At 38.7% G+C, this 13311-nt stretch overlaps 1 long non-coding RNA gene across 1 annotated transcript in view; it reads left to right on the top strand.

Annotated features, from left to right (window-relative positions):
* Positions 1 to 6905: 6905 nt before the first annotated feature.
* The window catches only part of LOC109029178 (uncharacterized), a 70656-nt gene continuing 64250 nt past the window's right edge, over positions 6906 to 13311 (top strand). The window contains exons 1-3 of the long non-coding RNA XR_002008235.3: positions 6906 to 7019; positions 8795 to 8849; positions 10819 to 10954. This is a non-coding gene — a long non-coding RNA (uncharacterized lncRNA). The remainder of the gene's footprint in view (positions 7020 to 8794; positions 8850 to 10818; positions 10955 to 13311) is intronic.

Raw genomic sequence — 13311 nt, 5'->3', positions numbered from 1 at the left:
CAGATATGGTTCTTAACAAGATTGAAATGGCTGAAATGACAGACATAGAATTCAGAATCTGCATGGCAAGGAAGCTCAACAAGATACAGGAGAAAGTTGAAACCCAATCCAAGGAAACCAGTAAAATGATCCAACAGTTGAAAGATGAAACCATTTAAAAACTAAAAAAAATTTTTTAACTTTTGACTTTTTGTGGGTACATAGTAGCTATATATATTTCTGGAGTACATGAGATATTTTGATACAGGCATGCAATGCATAATAACCACATCATGGAAAATTGGGTATCTATCCACTCAAGCATTTATCCTTTCTGTTACAAACAATCCAGTTATACTCTTAGTTATTTTTAAAATGTACAATTAAATTATTATTGACTATAGTCCCCCTGTTGTGCTATCAAATACTAGGTCTTATTCATACTGTCTATTTTTTTGTACCCATTAGCCATCCCTACCTCCTCCCAGCCCCGCACTACCTCTCCCAGCCTCTGGTAACCATCCTTGTATCTTCTCTCTTCAGAAGTTCAATCATTTTGATTTTTAGATCCTATAAATGAGAATGTATGATGTTTGTCTTTCTGTGCCTGACTTATTTCATTAGCATAATGATCTCCAGTTCCAACCATGTTGTTGCAAATGACAGAATCTCATTCTTTTTATGACTGAATAGTACTCCATTGTGTATAAGTACCGCATTTTCTTTATCCATTCATCTGTTGATGAAGACCTAGGCTGCTTCCAAATCTAGCCATTTTAAGAAAGAACCAAACTGGGCTGGGCATGGTGGCTCATGCCTGTAATCCCAGCAATTTGGGAGGCTGAGGTGGGTGGAGCACCTGAGGTCAGGAGTTTGAGACCAGCCTGGCCAACATGGTAAAATCTCACCTCTGTTAAAAATACAAAAAATTAGCCAGACATGGTGGCCGGTGCCTATAATCCCAGCTGCTTGGGAGGCTGAGGCAGGAGAATTGCTTGAGCCTGGGAGTCAGAGGTTGCAGTGAGCTGAGATCGTGCCATTGCACTCCAGCCTGGGCAACAAGAGCAAAACTCCGTCTAAAAAAAAGAAAGAACCAAACTGAAGTTCTGGAAATGAAAAATTTACTACAGGAGTTTCATAATGCAATTGGAAGCATTAATAACAGACTAGACCAAGCTGAGGAAAGAATCTCAGAGTTTAAAGACCACTCTTTCAAATCAGTGCAGACAGACAAAAATAAAGAAAAAATAATTTAAAAAAATGAACAAAACCTCTGAGAAATATGGGATTATGTAAAGAGGGCAAACCTATGACTCATTGGCATTCCTGAAAGGGATGGAGAGCAAGTAAGCAACTTGGAAAACATATTTGAGGATATTGTCCATGAAAATTTCCCCAATCTTGCTACAGAGGTTGACATGCAAATTCAGGAAGTTCAGAGAACCCCTGTAAGATACTATACAAGATGACCATCTCCGAGATACATAGTCATCACATTCTGCAAGGTCAGTATGAAATAAAAAAATCTTAAAGGCAGCCAGAGAGAAGGGGCAGGTCATATACAAAGAGAACCCCATCAGATTAACAGTGGATCTTTCAGCAGAAACCTTAGAAGCCAGAAGAGATTAGGGGCCTACATAGACCATCACTAAAGCACAGAAATTCCAACCAAGAATTTCATAGCCAGCCAAACTAAGCTTAATAAGCAAAGGAGAAATGAAATCCTTTTTAGACAAACAAATGCTAAGGGAATTCATTACCATGAGACCTGCCTTGCAAGAGTTTGTTAAGGGAGTGCTAAACATGGAAAGGAAAGACTGATACCTACCACACATAAACACACTTAGGTACACAGCCCACTGACACTATAAAACAGCTATGCAATCAAGTCTACATAACAACCAGCTAACAACAGGATGATAGGATCAAATTCTTACATATCAATATTGACCTTGAATGTAAATGGACTAAACACCCAACTTAAAAGGCACAGAGTGGCAACTTGGATAAAGAAGGAAGATCTGACTGTATGCTGTCTTCAAGAGACCCATCTCATATCTGATGACTCCTATAGGCTCAAAATAAAAGGATGGAGAAAGATCTATCAAGTAAATGAAAAACAAAAAAGAGCAGGGTTGCTGTTCTTATTTCAGATAAAGCAGACTTAACCAACAATGATTAAAAAGGACAAAGAAGGGCATTACATACTGATAAAGGGTTTAATTCAACAAGAAGACTTAACTATCCTAAATATATATGCACTCAACATTGGAGCACCCAGATTCATAAAAACAAGTTCTTAGAGACCTATGAAGAAACTTAGATAACCACACAATAACAGTGGGAGACTTCAACACCCCACTGACAGTGTTACATCATTGAGGTAGAAAACTAACAAAGATATTCAGGAGCAAAACTTGACACTTGACCAATAGGCCTAACAGACATCTACAGAACACTCCACCCAACAATAAGAATATACATTCTTCTCATCAGCACATACTTTAAGATGGACAATATGCTCGGCCATAAAGCAATTCCAAACCAAACAAATTTTAAAAAAACAAAATCATATCAACCACACTCTTGGGCTACAGAGCAATAAAAATAGAAATCAATATAAAGATCTCTCAAAACCCATAAATTACATGGAAATTAAACAACTTGGTCCTGAATGATTTTGAATAAAGAATGAAATTAAGACAGACATCAAAAAATTCTTTGAAACTAATGAAAACAAAGATACAGTATTACTAGAATCTTCATTTACTCAGAGATTCTAATGATGTTAAGAGGAAAGTTTATAGTGCTAAATTCCTATATCAAGATGTTAAAAAGATCCTCAAATTAACAACCTAACATCACACTTAGAGAAACTAGAAGAGCAAGAGCAAACCAGTCCCAAAACTAGTAGAAGAAAAGGAATAACCAAAATCAGAGCTGAACTGATTGAAATTGAGACATGAACTTGGTTTTTTGAAACAATAAACAAGATTGATAGAATACTAGCTAGATTAATAAAGAAAAAAGAGAGAAGATCCAAATAAACACAATCAGAAATAATAAAGGTGACATTACCACTGACCCCACAGAAATACAAAAAACTCTCAGAGTCTATTATGAACACCTCTATGCACACAAACTAGGAAATCTACAAGAAATGGATAAATTCCTAGAACATAAAACCTCCCAAGATTGAACCAGGAAGAAATTGAAATCCTGAACAGACAAATAATGAGTTCTGAAACTGAGTCAGTAATTAAAAACTTAACCAACCAGAACAAGCTCTAGACCAGAAGGATTCACAGCCAAATTCTACCAGATGTAGAAAGAAGAGCTAGTACTAATCTGACTGAAACTACTCCAAAAAATTGAGGAGGAAGGATTCCTCCCTAACTTATTCTATCATTCTGGCACTGAAGCCTGGCAGAGACACAGTGAAAAAAGGAAACTTCAGGCCAAAATACCTTATAAATATAGATGCAAAAATCTTCAACAAAATACTAGCAAACCAAATCTAGCAGCATCAAAAAGCTAATCCACTATGGTCATGTAGGCTTCATCCCTGGGATGCAAGGTTGGTTCAACATATGCAAATCACTTTTATGTAATAAAAGTAATTCATCTCATAAACAAAACTAAAAACAAAAACCATATGATAGTCTCAATAGATACAGAAAAGACTTTTTTTAAAAATAAAATTCAACATACATTCATGTTAAAAACCCTCAACAAACTAGATATTGAAGGAACAATCCTCAAAATAATAAGAGCCATCTATGACAAACCCACAACCAACATCATGCTGAACAGGTAAAAGCTAGAAGTATTTCCTTTGAGAACTGAAACAAGACAAAGAATGCTGACTCTCACCACTCCTATTCAACATAGTACTGGAAGTCCTAGCCAAAGCAGTCAGGCAAGAGAAAAAAATAAAAAGCACCCAAATAGGAAGAGAGGAAGCCAAACTATCTCCTTCCACAGATGATATGATTCTATACCTAGAAAACCCCCATAGTTTCTGCCCAAAGGCTCCTAGAACTAATAAACAACTTCAGTAACATTTCAGGATAGAAAATTAATGTACAGAAATCAGTAGCATTTCTTTATGCCAATAATGTCAAGCTAAGAGCCAAATCAAGAATGCAAAATTAATGTACAGAAATCAGTAGCATTTCTTTATGCCAATAATGTCAAGCTAAGAGCCAAATCAAGAATGCAGTCCCATTCACAATAGCCACAGAAAAAAGAAAATACCTAGGAATGCAGCTAACCAGGCAGATGAAAGATCTCTACAATTAGAATCACAAAACACTCCTGAAAGAAATAAGAGATAACACAAATGGAAAAACATCGCATGCTCATGGACAGGAAGAATCAATATTGTTAAAAAGGCCACAGTGCCAGAAGCAATGTACAGACTCAATACTATTCCTGTCAAACTACCAACATCATTTTTCATAGAATTAGAAAAAACTTCAAAAATTCACATGGAACAAAAAATGAGCCCAAATAGCCAAAGCAATCCTAAGCAAAAAGAACAAAGCCAGAGAACAAAACCAAAACAGCATGGTAGTTGTACAAAAACAGACACATAAACCTATAGAACAGGTTAGAGAACCCAGAAACCAAGCTGCACAGCTACGACCATCTGATCTTCAACAAGCTGACAATAACAAGCAACAGGGAAAGGACTCCCTATTCAATAAATCGTGTTGGGATAACTGGCTGGTCATATGCAGAAGATTGAATCTGGACCTCTTCCTTTCACTATATGCAAAAATCAACTCCAAATGGATTAAAGACTTAAATATAAGACCTAAAACTAAAAACACTGGAAGAAAACCTAGGAAATATCATTCTGGACCTAGACCTTGGCAAAGATTTCATGATAAAGACTCTAAAAGCAATTGCAACAAAAATAAAAATTGACAAGTAGGACCTAATTAATGGTCTTTTGCACAGCCAAAGAAACTATCAATACAGTAAACAGACAACCTACAGCATGGGAGAAAATATTCTCAAACTTTACATGTAACAAAGGTCAAATATCCAGAATTTATAAGGAACTTAAGCAAATCAACAGGTAAAAAACAAACAATCCCATTTCAAAAAATAGGAAAAGGACATAAACAGACACTTCTCAAAAGAAGACACACATGCAGCCAACGAACATGAAAAAATGCTCAACATCACTAATCATTGGAGAAAATGCAAATCAAAACCACAATGAAATACCATCTCATACCGGTGAAAGCTATTATTAAACCAGAATGGCTATTCTTAAAAAGTAAAAAAACAAAAAGCATGTTGATGAGGTTGCAGGAATGTAAATTAGTTTAGCCACTGTGGAAAGCAGTTTGGAGATTTCTCAAAGAACTTAAAACAGAACTACCATTTGACCCAGCAATTCCATTACTGGGTATATATCCAAAAGAAAACACATTGTTCTACCAAAAACAAAAACAAACAAACAAAAAAACAAAAACATCTAGCAATTGAAAAAATAAAGACTTTTGGAAAATTGCGATTTTTCTGGTCAAACTTCTTTGGTATGTGCCTTTCTGATCTTCTAAATGTATTTATCTGCCTACCATTCTTGGTTCTTTATTACCACTCTTTTAAGAGGAATCATTTCTTTTGTTATCTTTACATTGCATAATTAAAACCGATTGACTTATCTGGGCTTTACCTGTTTAAGCTATCAAAAGTAATAATATTTGCCTTCCTTACCAAGATTCCTGGGGATTTCCCCTGAAAAAAAAAAGTGTTGGACTCTTCTGTTTTTATTTTTCTGTTGTCATAGCTTCATAACAATTAATTATGTGTAAGTTTCCATTATACCTAATATCATCACAAACAGGGTTAGAAGCTCTCTATTGTGGTGTTTAGCCTCACGCTCATCCAGACAATCTAAAAGGATAACAAGGATAATGAGTTCCTCTACGCTTCACATGGATTATTAGATAGAACTTTTGACTGAAAGTGGCAGAATCTAACTTGAACTAGAGTAGGCAAAATGGCAAACATATTAGCCCATAAAATGAAACTGCTGGAGATGTGATGGTGTAAGGACTCACATCTGCCTTCTTCTCATTCTTCTCTTTATATGTTAATCTCATTATCTGAAGACTGTTTTCCCCGAAAGGCCAACTTATTCCCAGCTGCTTCCATGTGAGGAAAGGGCTCATTTTCTCTAGAAGCCAAGGTAAAAAATCTAGGAAAGGGGCTCACCTCTGTAGGAGAGATAGGGAGGAATATGGGTTATATGTGGGTTATTGTGATTAACAGCCATCATCAGAACCACATTGCTGGAATGAGGTGGGAGGAATTCCCCCAAAGTCGTGTGCTACAGGGTCACCAAAAAGACAACCATGACATCTCTGTGCCTTTCAACTGCAAGGAGGTTGGAGAAGATATGAAGTGCTAAACAACTGACAAAATTCTTTTGCCAATTTTACAAACATTTATCACTGCCACTCAAGAAACGAACATAAACAAGGAATAATCTTTATCCTAAAGAATTTTATAATCCATGGAGGGATTAGAAAGTGCACAGGCAATTATGATTCAAGAGAGACTATACTAATTATCACAAAAAGCTTACAAAGGGCTCTAGAGAGTTCAGTGCCAAGGGAGAGAGAGACCTTATTAATTTGAATGGAAAAGGCTAGGCAGATGATTTGGGCTTTGGGACATTGGGATTTTGATGGGCAGAGCTGGCACTTTGAACAGTGATGAAAGGATACTCTATCTAGCTGAAACTACATGAGGAAGTCTTCTACTTGGGAGAGGTGTGCAGAGGGCATTTGGGGAGCTGCAAATAATCTAGCTGCAAACCGAAGGTGGGGATTAAAGTTATATTATGGAGGATCTTGAATGTCAGGCTAAGGAATGTGTACTAATTATCCTGTGGTTTCTCTCACAGAAACCAATGGCTGCATTAAATGAGTCTATAGAAGATTTTTCATCTCTGGACATGTCTAATTGCAGAGCTCTAATTGGAGGAACGTGTGGCAGTATCTGAAAGGAGAAAATAGGTGCTTGCTGCTTTGTTTCTGTCAAAACCTCTGATGTTAGAATATGTACAAAAAATGGGCACAAAAAGTTGGTTACATATAGCTTAAAGTGGGAAAAATAAGAAGATAATTCTTACAGGTTCGCCAAGTGTGGCCTCATGACCAGCAGCATTTGTCACCTGGAAGTTTGTTAATAATTCAAAATCTTGAGCCCCACCCCAGACTTACTGAGTCAGAGGCTCTGGGAGTGGAGCCCAGCAACCAGCGTTTTAACAAGCCCTTCAGACAATGTTTTTTTTTTTTTTTTGAGACGAAGTCTTGCTCTGTCGCCCAGGCTGGAGTGCACTGGCACAATCTCTGCTCACTGCAAGCTCCACCTTCCGAGTTCACGCCATTCTCCTGCCTCAGCCTCCCGAGTAGCTGGGACTACAGGCGCCCGCCACCACGGCCGGCTAATTTTTTAAATTTTTAATAGAGACGGGGTTTCACTGTGTTAGCCAGGATGGTCTCGATCACCTGACCTCGTGATCCGCCCGCCTCGGCCTCCCAAAGTGCTGGGATTACAGGCGTGAGCCACCGCGCCAGGCCCAGAGAAGGTTAATGAATGCTAAAGTTTGCGAACCACCGTTTGATAGGCTGAAAATGGCACCTCAAAAGACAGTGCATCTGAATCCCTGGAACTTATAAAATATTATCTTATTTGGCAATAGGGTCTTTGCAGATCTGATTAAAGATCTTAAGACAAGAAATTATCCTAGATTATCTGGAAGAATCCTAAATACCGGCACAAGGACCGTTTTAAGAGAGAGACAGAGGGAGATTACACACATGGAAGAGGAGGAGGCACTGTGATCACAGAGGCAGAGCCTGGAGTGACGCAGTAACAACCAAGGGATGAGGGCAGCCACCGGAAACTGGAAAAGGAAATGAATGGGTTCTCCCCTAGGGCATGTGGAAGGAACAGGCGGCTTTGCTGACCTCTTGATTTCAGCCCAGTGAAACTGACTTCAAATTTCCGAATCATAGTTCTGAATTAGAACTGTGAGAAAGTGAATTTCCGTTGTTTTAAGCTATCAAGTTTGTGGCAATTTGTTACAGAAGCCACAGGAAAGGAATACACTCCTCATAAGGAATGAGGAGATATATGGTAAACTACTTAAAAATTTATTAGAGTCTTATAAGAAAATACACTTGTTATTATTTTCTAAATATCTAAAATTAGTGATCCTTTTGTAAAATTTGCCACTTCTTAAACATTTTTCCCAACACAGCTTGCCATCAAATGTTAAAGTGTAATAATTTTCATAATATTGGCATCAAACGTGGCCTTTATATATCTTAATTTTCATATGATAGCACATCCCACAGGAAAGAAAATAAATTCTCTTGACAGGAGGAAAAAAAAAACAGGACATATTTTGCTTATAGGTGAGATTTGCATAGGTTAGAAAGCTGTCATAAAGCTTTTTTATGGTTAAGGAAATGTTTTGTGGGAAATAATATTGGCATTTATTTATAGGAAAATGTTTCACAATAAATATTAGAAGATAGTCTATGTATAATCTATGCTACTTGATAAAATAGTCGAGCTTTTAAAAAGAGATCTGGAACACCTGGAACTTGTAATAATTTGTCTTCTGCACAATGCTTCTCAGATCATTGTTATATATATATAGATATCTCTATATATGAATATATAAAAGAATATGTATATAAATATGTACCCATTTAATTCTTACAACTGCATACTATATGAGATGAGCAGGTCAAGTATTTTTATTTTTCTTATATTACAGATTAAAAAATGATGCTCAAAGAAGTTAAATAACTGGCCCAAATTCACAAAAAAAGGTAGATACTAGATTTGGTATTAGAAACTACCTAAATCTCCTGACAATGCTATTTCCAGGGTTTCAGGTTTCTTCAGCTGACCTCAACTGGGCAAATTAATATTTGTGGTTAATTACACTCTGGTTTAGAGACACTGTGATCTGTTTCAACCAATTCAATAGGCATTGCTGAGCATCTATTGTGTGTCTGAAACTGTGCTAGTTCATCTAGGGGAACACAGAGAAAGTGCCAGACATATTACTGGTAGGGAGGAAATGCCTATGTAAGTGAAACAAATAAGAAGGAGAAAGAATAAAACCAAATGCCTCAATCTGGGAGATTTCATGCAGAAAAACCTTGAAGAATGGATGTGATTCAGGAGGTGAAAGTTAGAAAAGCATTGCAGGAGGCAAAAGAGTGTGTTGGGGAGTGGCGGGAGTGAAACAGCATGAACAAAAGCGTAGAGATTGAAATAACAGGTGGCACCCAGAGAAAGTGAAGTGACAGCCTGAGGTGCTAGGAGCACCATGTATATGTTGGTGAGTAGGGGGAGCTGGCTTCTCAGGGCCCACCTGGCCTCAGACAGTCTCACAGCAACCAAGAATCTTTAGTATTTCCAGTGAATACACACCCTAGAAAAGTAAGGGAAAAGTAGTACTCACATGTAAAAATTAAAATGCATTTTAAAAACCTCACCTTTTGCCCAGCCCTACCATTCTTGTCCTATGGGTCCACCCTCTGGAAGCTTGTACCTCTGCTCCTGTGTTTTCTGATGGTAAACAGGTACAGGTATATGTGTTTGTAAATGTATTTGAACCATGAGCCATACATTTCCTGTTTGCAAAAGAGGTGTCTTTCTTTATGAAAATGTTTTAAGAGTTCAAGGTGAGGACACCATCTGCAAGGAGATGGGAAATCAAAATTACGTTTACATAAAGTGACATGAATTAGGGAGAGAGGCTTAACTGGAGATAGAGGGAAGGGTAGGAAGCAGGAAGTGAAGAAGTGGGCAGAGCAGGGGGCCAGAGCCTGAGGAGAAAGGACAACTGGTCAGAAACTTCTGGGGCCAGAGTGGTAGAAGGGCTTTAGAGAACAATGATATTTTAAATTATTTTTGGTGTTTCCATGTAAAACTCCATTGCTCTGAATCTTCCATAAAAGTTAGTTACACCCAGAACCTGGAATGGGTGGTATTTTGGGGAAGTACCTAAAGTGAGGTGCAGATGTGTAGGACTCAGGGCCATGTCCAGCATGGACAACAGAGTAGCAATATTTGTGCAAAGGCAACATGACCCACAGACCAGATGAAGTTCTCCCTTGATGACAAAGAGAAACCCAGGCACATTGTCTTCTTTCCCCAGAGTTGCTGGAGAAAATGGGAAGCTTGTTGAGTTTTCCATTTCATATAGGATAGGGTTTCAACCAATTTCATTTGATCCATATAGGCCATGGTGATCCCTGCATAGATCTGGGTTACCGCAGCTCATGGTCATCACTGGCAGCCATGCTTTGGTCTCTGCTTCACTGTGCTAGTCTGCCACCATGGAAAGGCCTTTCTGTTTGCTGAAAGTCACCAGGCAAGTGAGCCAGCTCCTGGAGGAGGAGGTAGAGCTAGATCGGCCAAATGTAGTCTCCAGAGAGTGACTCAAATTTGGCTTCTCTTGGCTCCAGAGTCTGTTTTCTGTTTACTAAGGAATTAATCATGGTTTCCAAATTGGTTTGCCAGGACACCGGCAAGGCTGGTTAAAGCAGAGGTGCTGGGTTTGGGATTTTTCCATGCCCTGGTTGGTGATTTTCAGCAGGAAAATGAAGGGATGTGCTTCCTCCTTTATAGCTGCCCGAAAAATTATTGAAAGTCCCATAACTTATCTGATTCTGGTCACTTGTGTCAGCATAAACACACCAGGTTTATAGCAACTGAGGTGAGATGCCTCACTTCTTTAGCATCTGAAGTGAGATGTGTCCATTCTTTTTCTTTTTTTTTTGTCAGCATAAAGTAAGGTGTGGATGTGAAGGACTCAGGGCCGTGTCCAGCATGGGCAACAGCAATAGCAGCACTTATGCAATGGAAAGATGATCCACAGCCCAGATGAAATTAAAGCCTTTGGTGAAAAAGATAAATCCAAGTACATTGTCCTCCTTCCCCCCAACTGCTGGTTTGAGTAACACAATTTGGTGGCTATTTGAATTAATTTAATAATTGTTTAATAAATAACCAACATGTGCTAGGCTACAGAATCCCATGTTTGATTTAGCATCTAGGGAAGTCAGTCAGGGTTTGGAGGTACTGTGAACATATCTTTCTTTACTTTTTCTTTTTTCGAGACAGGGTCTTGTTCTGTCACCCAGGCTGGAGTGGCATGATCATGGCTCACTGCAACTTCTGCCTCCCTGGCTCCCAGCCTCAAGTGATCCTCCCACTCCAGTCCCCTGAAGCAACTGGGACCATAGGTGAGTGCCACCATGCCTGGCTAATTTTTCTTTTCTTTCTTTTTTTTTGAGATGGAGTCTTGCTCTGTTGCCAGGCTGGAATGCAGTGGCGCTATCTCGGCTCACTGCAACATCTGCCTCCTGGGCTCAAGTGATTCTCCTGCCTCAGCCTCCCAAGTAGCTGGGACTATAGGCGTGCACCACCACGCCCAGCTAATTTTTGTATTTTTAGTAGAGATGGGGTTTCACCATGTTGGCCAGGATGGTCTCAGTTTCTTGACCTCATGATCCACCTGCCTCGGCCTTCCAGAGTGCAATTTTTGTATTCTTTGTAGAGATGGGGTTTCACTATGTTGCCCAGGCTGGTCTCAAACTCCTAGGCCCAAGGGATATGTCTGTCTTGGCCTCCCAAAGTGCTGGGATTACAGACATGAGCCACCATGCCTAGACATATCTTTCATTCTTATAAAAGGGGCTTGAGCCTGTCTTTTTGCTAGATTCATGATAATCCTATTAGGATATGTCTTTTCAGTGTATTCATACATGAGCAATGAATCAACACAATGTCTTCTTGAGCCTGGTCTCATATCATGGGAGAAGACTTTTTAAAAGTTGAAGCATGGCTAACATGGTGAAACCCTGTCTATACTAAAAAATACAACAAAAATTAGCCGGGCATGGTGGCAGGCACCTGTAGTCCCAGCTACTTGGGAGGCTGAGGCAGGAGAATGGCGTGAACCCAGGAGGCGGAGCTTGTAGTGAGCTGAGATGGCACCACTGCACTCCAGCCTGGGTGATGGAGCGAGACTCCATCTCAAAAAAAAAAAAAAAAAAAAGTTGAAGCAATAATTGACTTTGCTCTCATTTGTTGGATTGTTTAACGTAAGAAGTAGCTTGATTATTTTGCACTGTAACTACTTCCACAGATGTCCACACTGATCATATTTTCCCAAGGATAATTAAGAGGCTCTTGAAAATATAATAAATAATTTTTAAATGGAGAACATGTTTTTCAATTAGCTGGAATTACTTTAAGTAATTTGTGATTTAAGTAATTTGTGATCACTATACTTTAGAATTTAATATATAGGGTGTTTAGCTTTACGGTAATAAAAACAATCTCTAGCTGGAGAAATCTGCATTAATCTCACAAAAACACTTATATTGTGAAGTAGATTCATGGAAAGAAACATGTGACGGGTCTGTCACTTCTGTTTTTAGCTTTATCAGTCTTTCAAAATAGTAAAAACAATTAGAATAATGAAACAGATTATCATATTATAACATATTGCTATTTGAGTCCTGATTAATTTTGACACCTTCAACTGTTTGTTCTATACAAATCTGCATACACAGCACTTAGGGACTAGCATTACTATGGTCTGGGTTGTGATTAGAACAGAAATAGATAGACAGACAACAATGAAACACTCTTAACTTAGTCCCCAAATCCCACTGATGCCTGAAATCCCACTGTTAATGCATGCCTCCATAGTGTTAGGCGTAGTCCTCCTCAGTAGTGTTTTGGGCATGTCCTTCAGAGAGTGAGGATGTTACCTTAAGGAACACCAACAATCAAGAAGTATGGCATACTCAATGGGCATGTTTTCAACTCTTCTGCTACTGTTTCCTTTGTGCCACTAATCTGATGCATACAATTATTGAGAAAGGATGAAGCTAGTCAAAGTCCCTGCAGTATTTCCCACTGATGAGATATAGAAAAAAGCAACAATGGCAAATATTAGGAAAATGATTCTCAGACTCTCTATTGTATCTGGCTTATTCTAGGAGAGACCAAGAGCACGGAGCAAGTGAGCGCAAAATTGACCCAGAACTTAAATTTCTGTATCTGGGATTGAGAGTTGAAGAGTTCAGGTGCCAACTACTTTGTGGTCTTTCTGAATCATGACCTTTTGTGATGACCAAGTAAAGTGAAGATAGAATAATGTCAAAGTGAGAAGGTTCTAGGATGCATTCCTTAGAAGCTGTAAGCTGGGGTGTTTCGATCAGACTGTTTGGAAAAGCTCTTAGAGTTTCCTGCTAGAGTGGCAGT

This window comes from Gorilla gorilla, chromosome 1 (assembly GCF_029281585.2).
Source record: "Gorilla gorilla gorilla isolate KB3781 chromosome 1, NHGRI_mGorGor1-v2.1_pri, whole genome shotgun sequence".
Lineage (NCBI taxonomy): Eukaryota > Metazoa > Chordata > Mammalia > Primates > Hominidae > Gorilla > Gorilla gorilla.
Note: the sequence above shows the minus strand (reverse complement) of the source record. Positions and strands in the feature narration are given on the sequence as shown.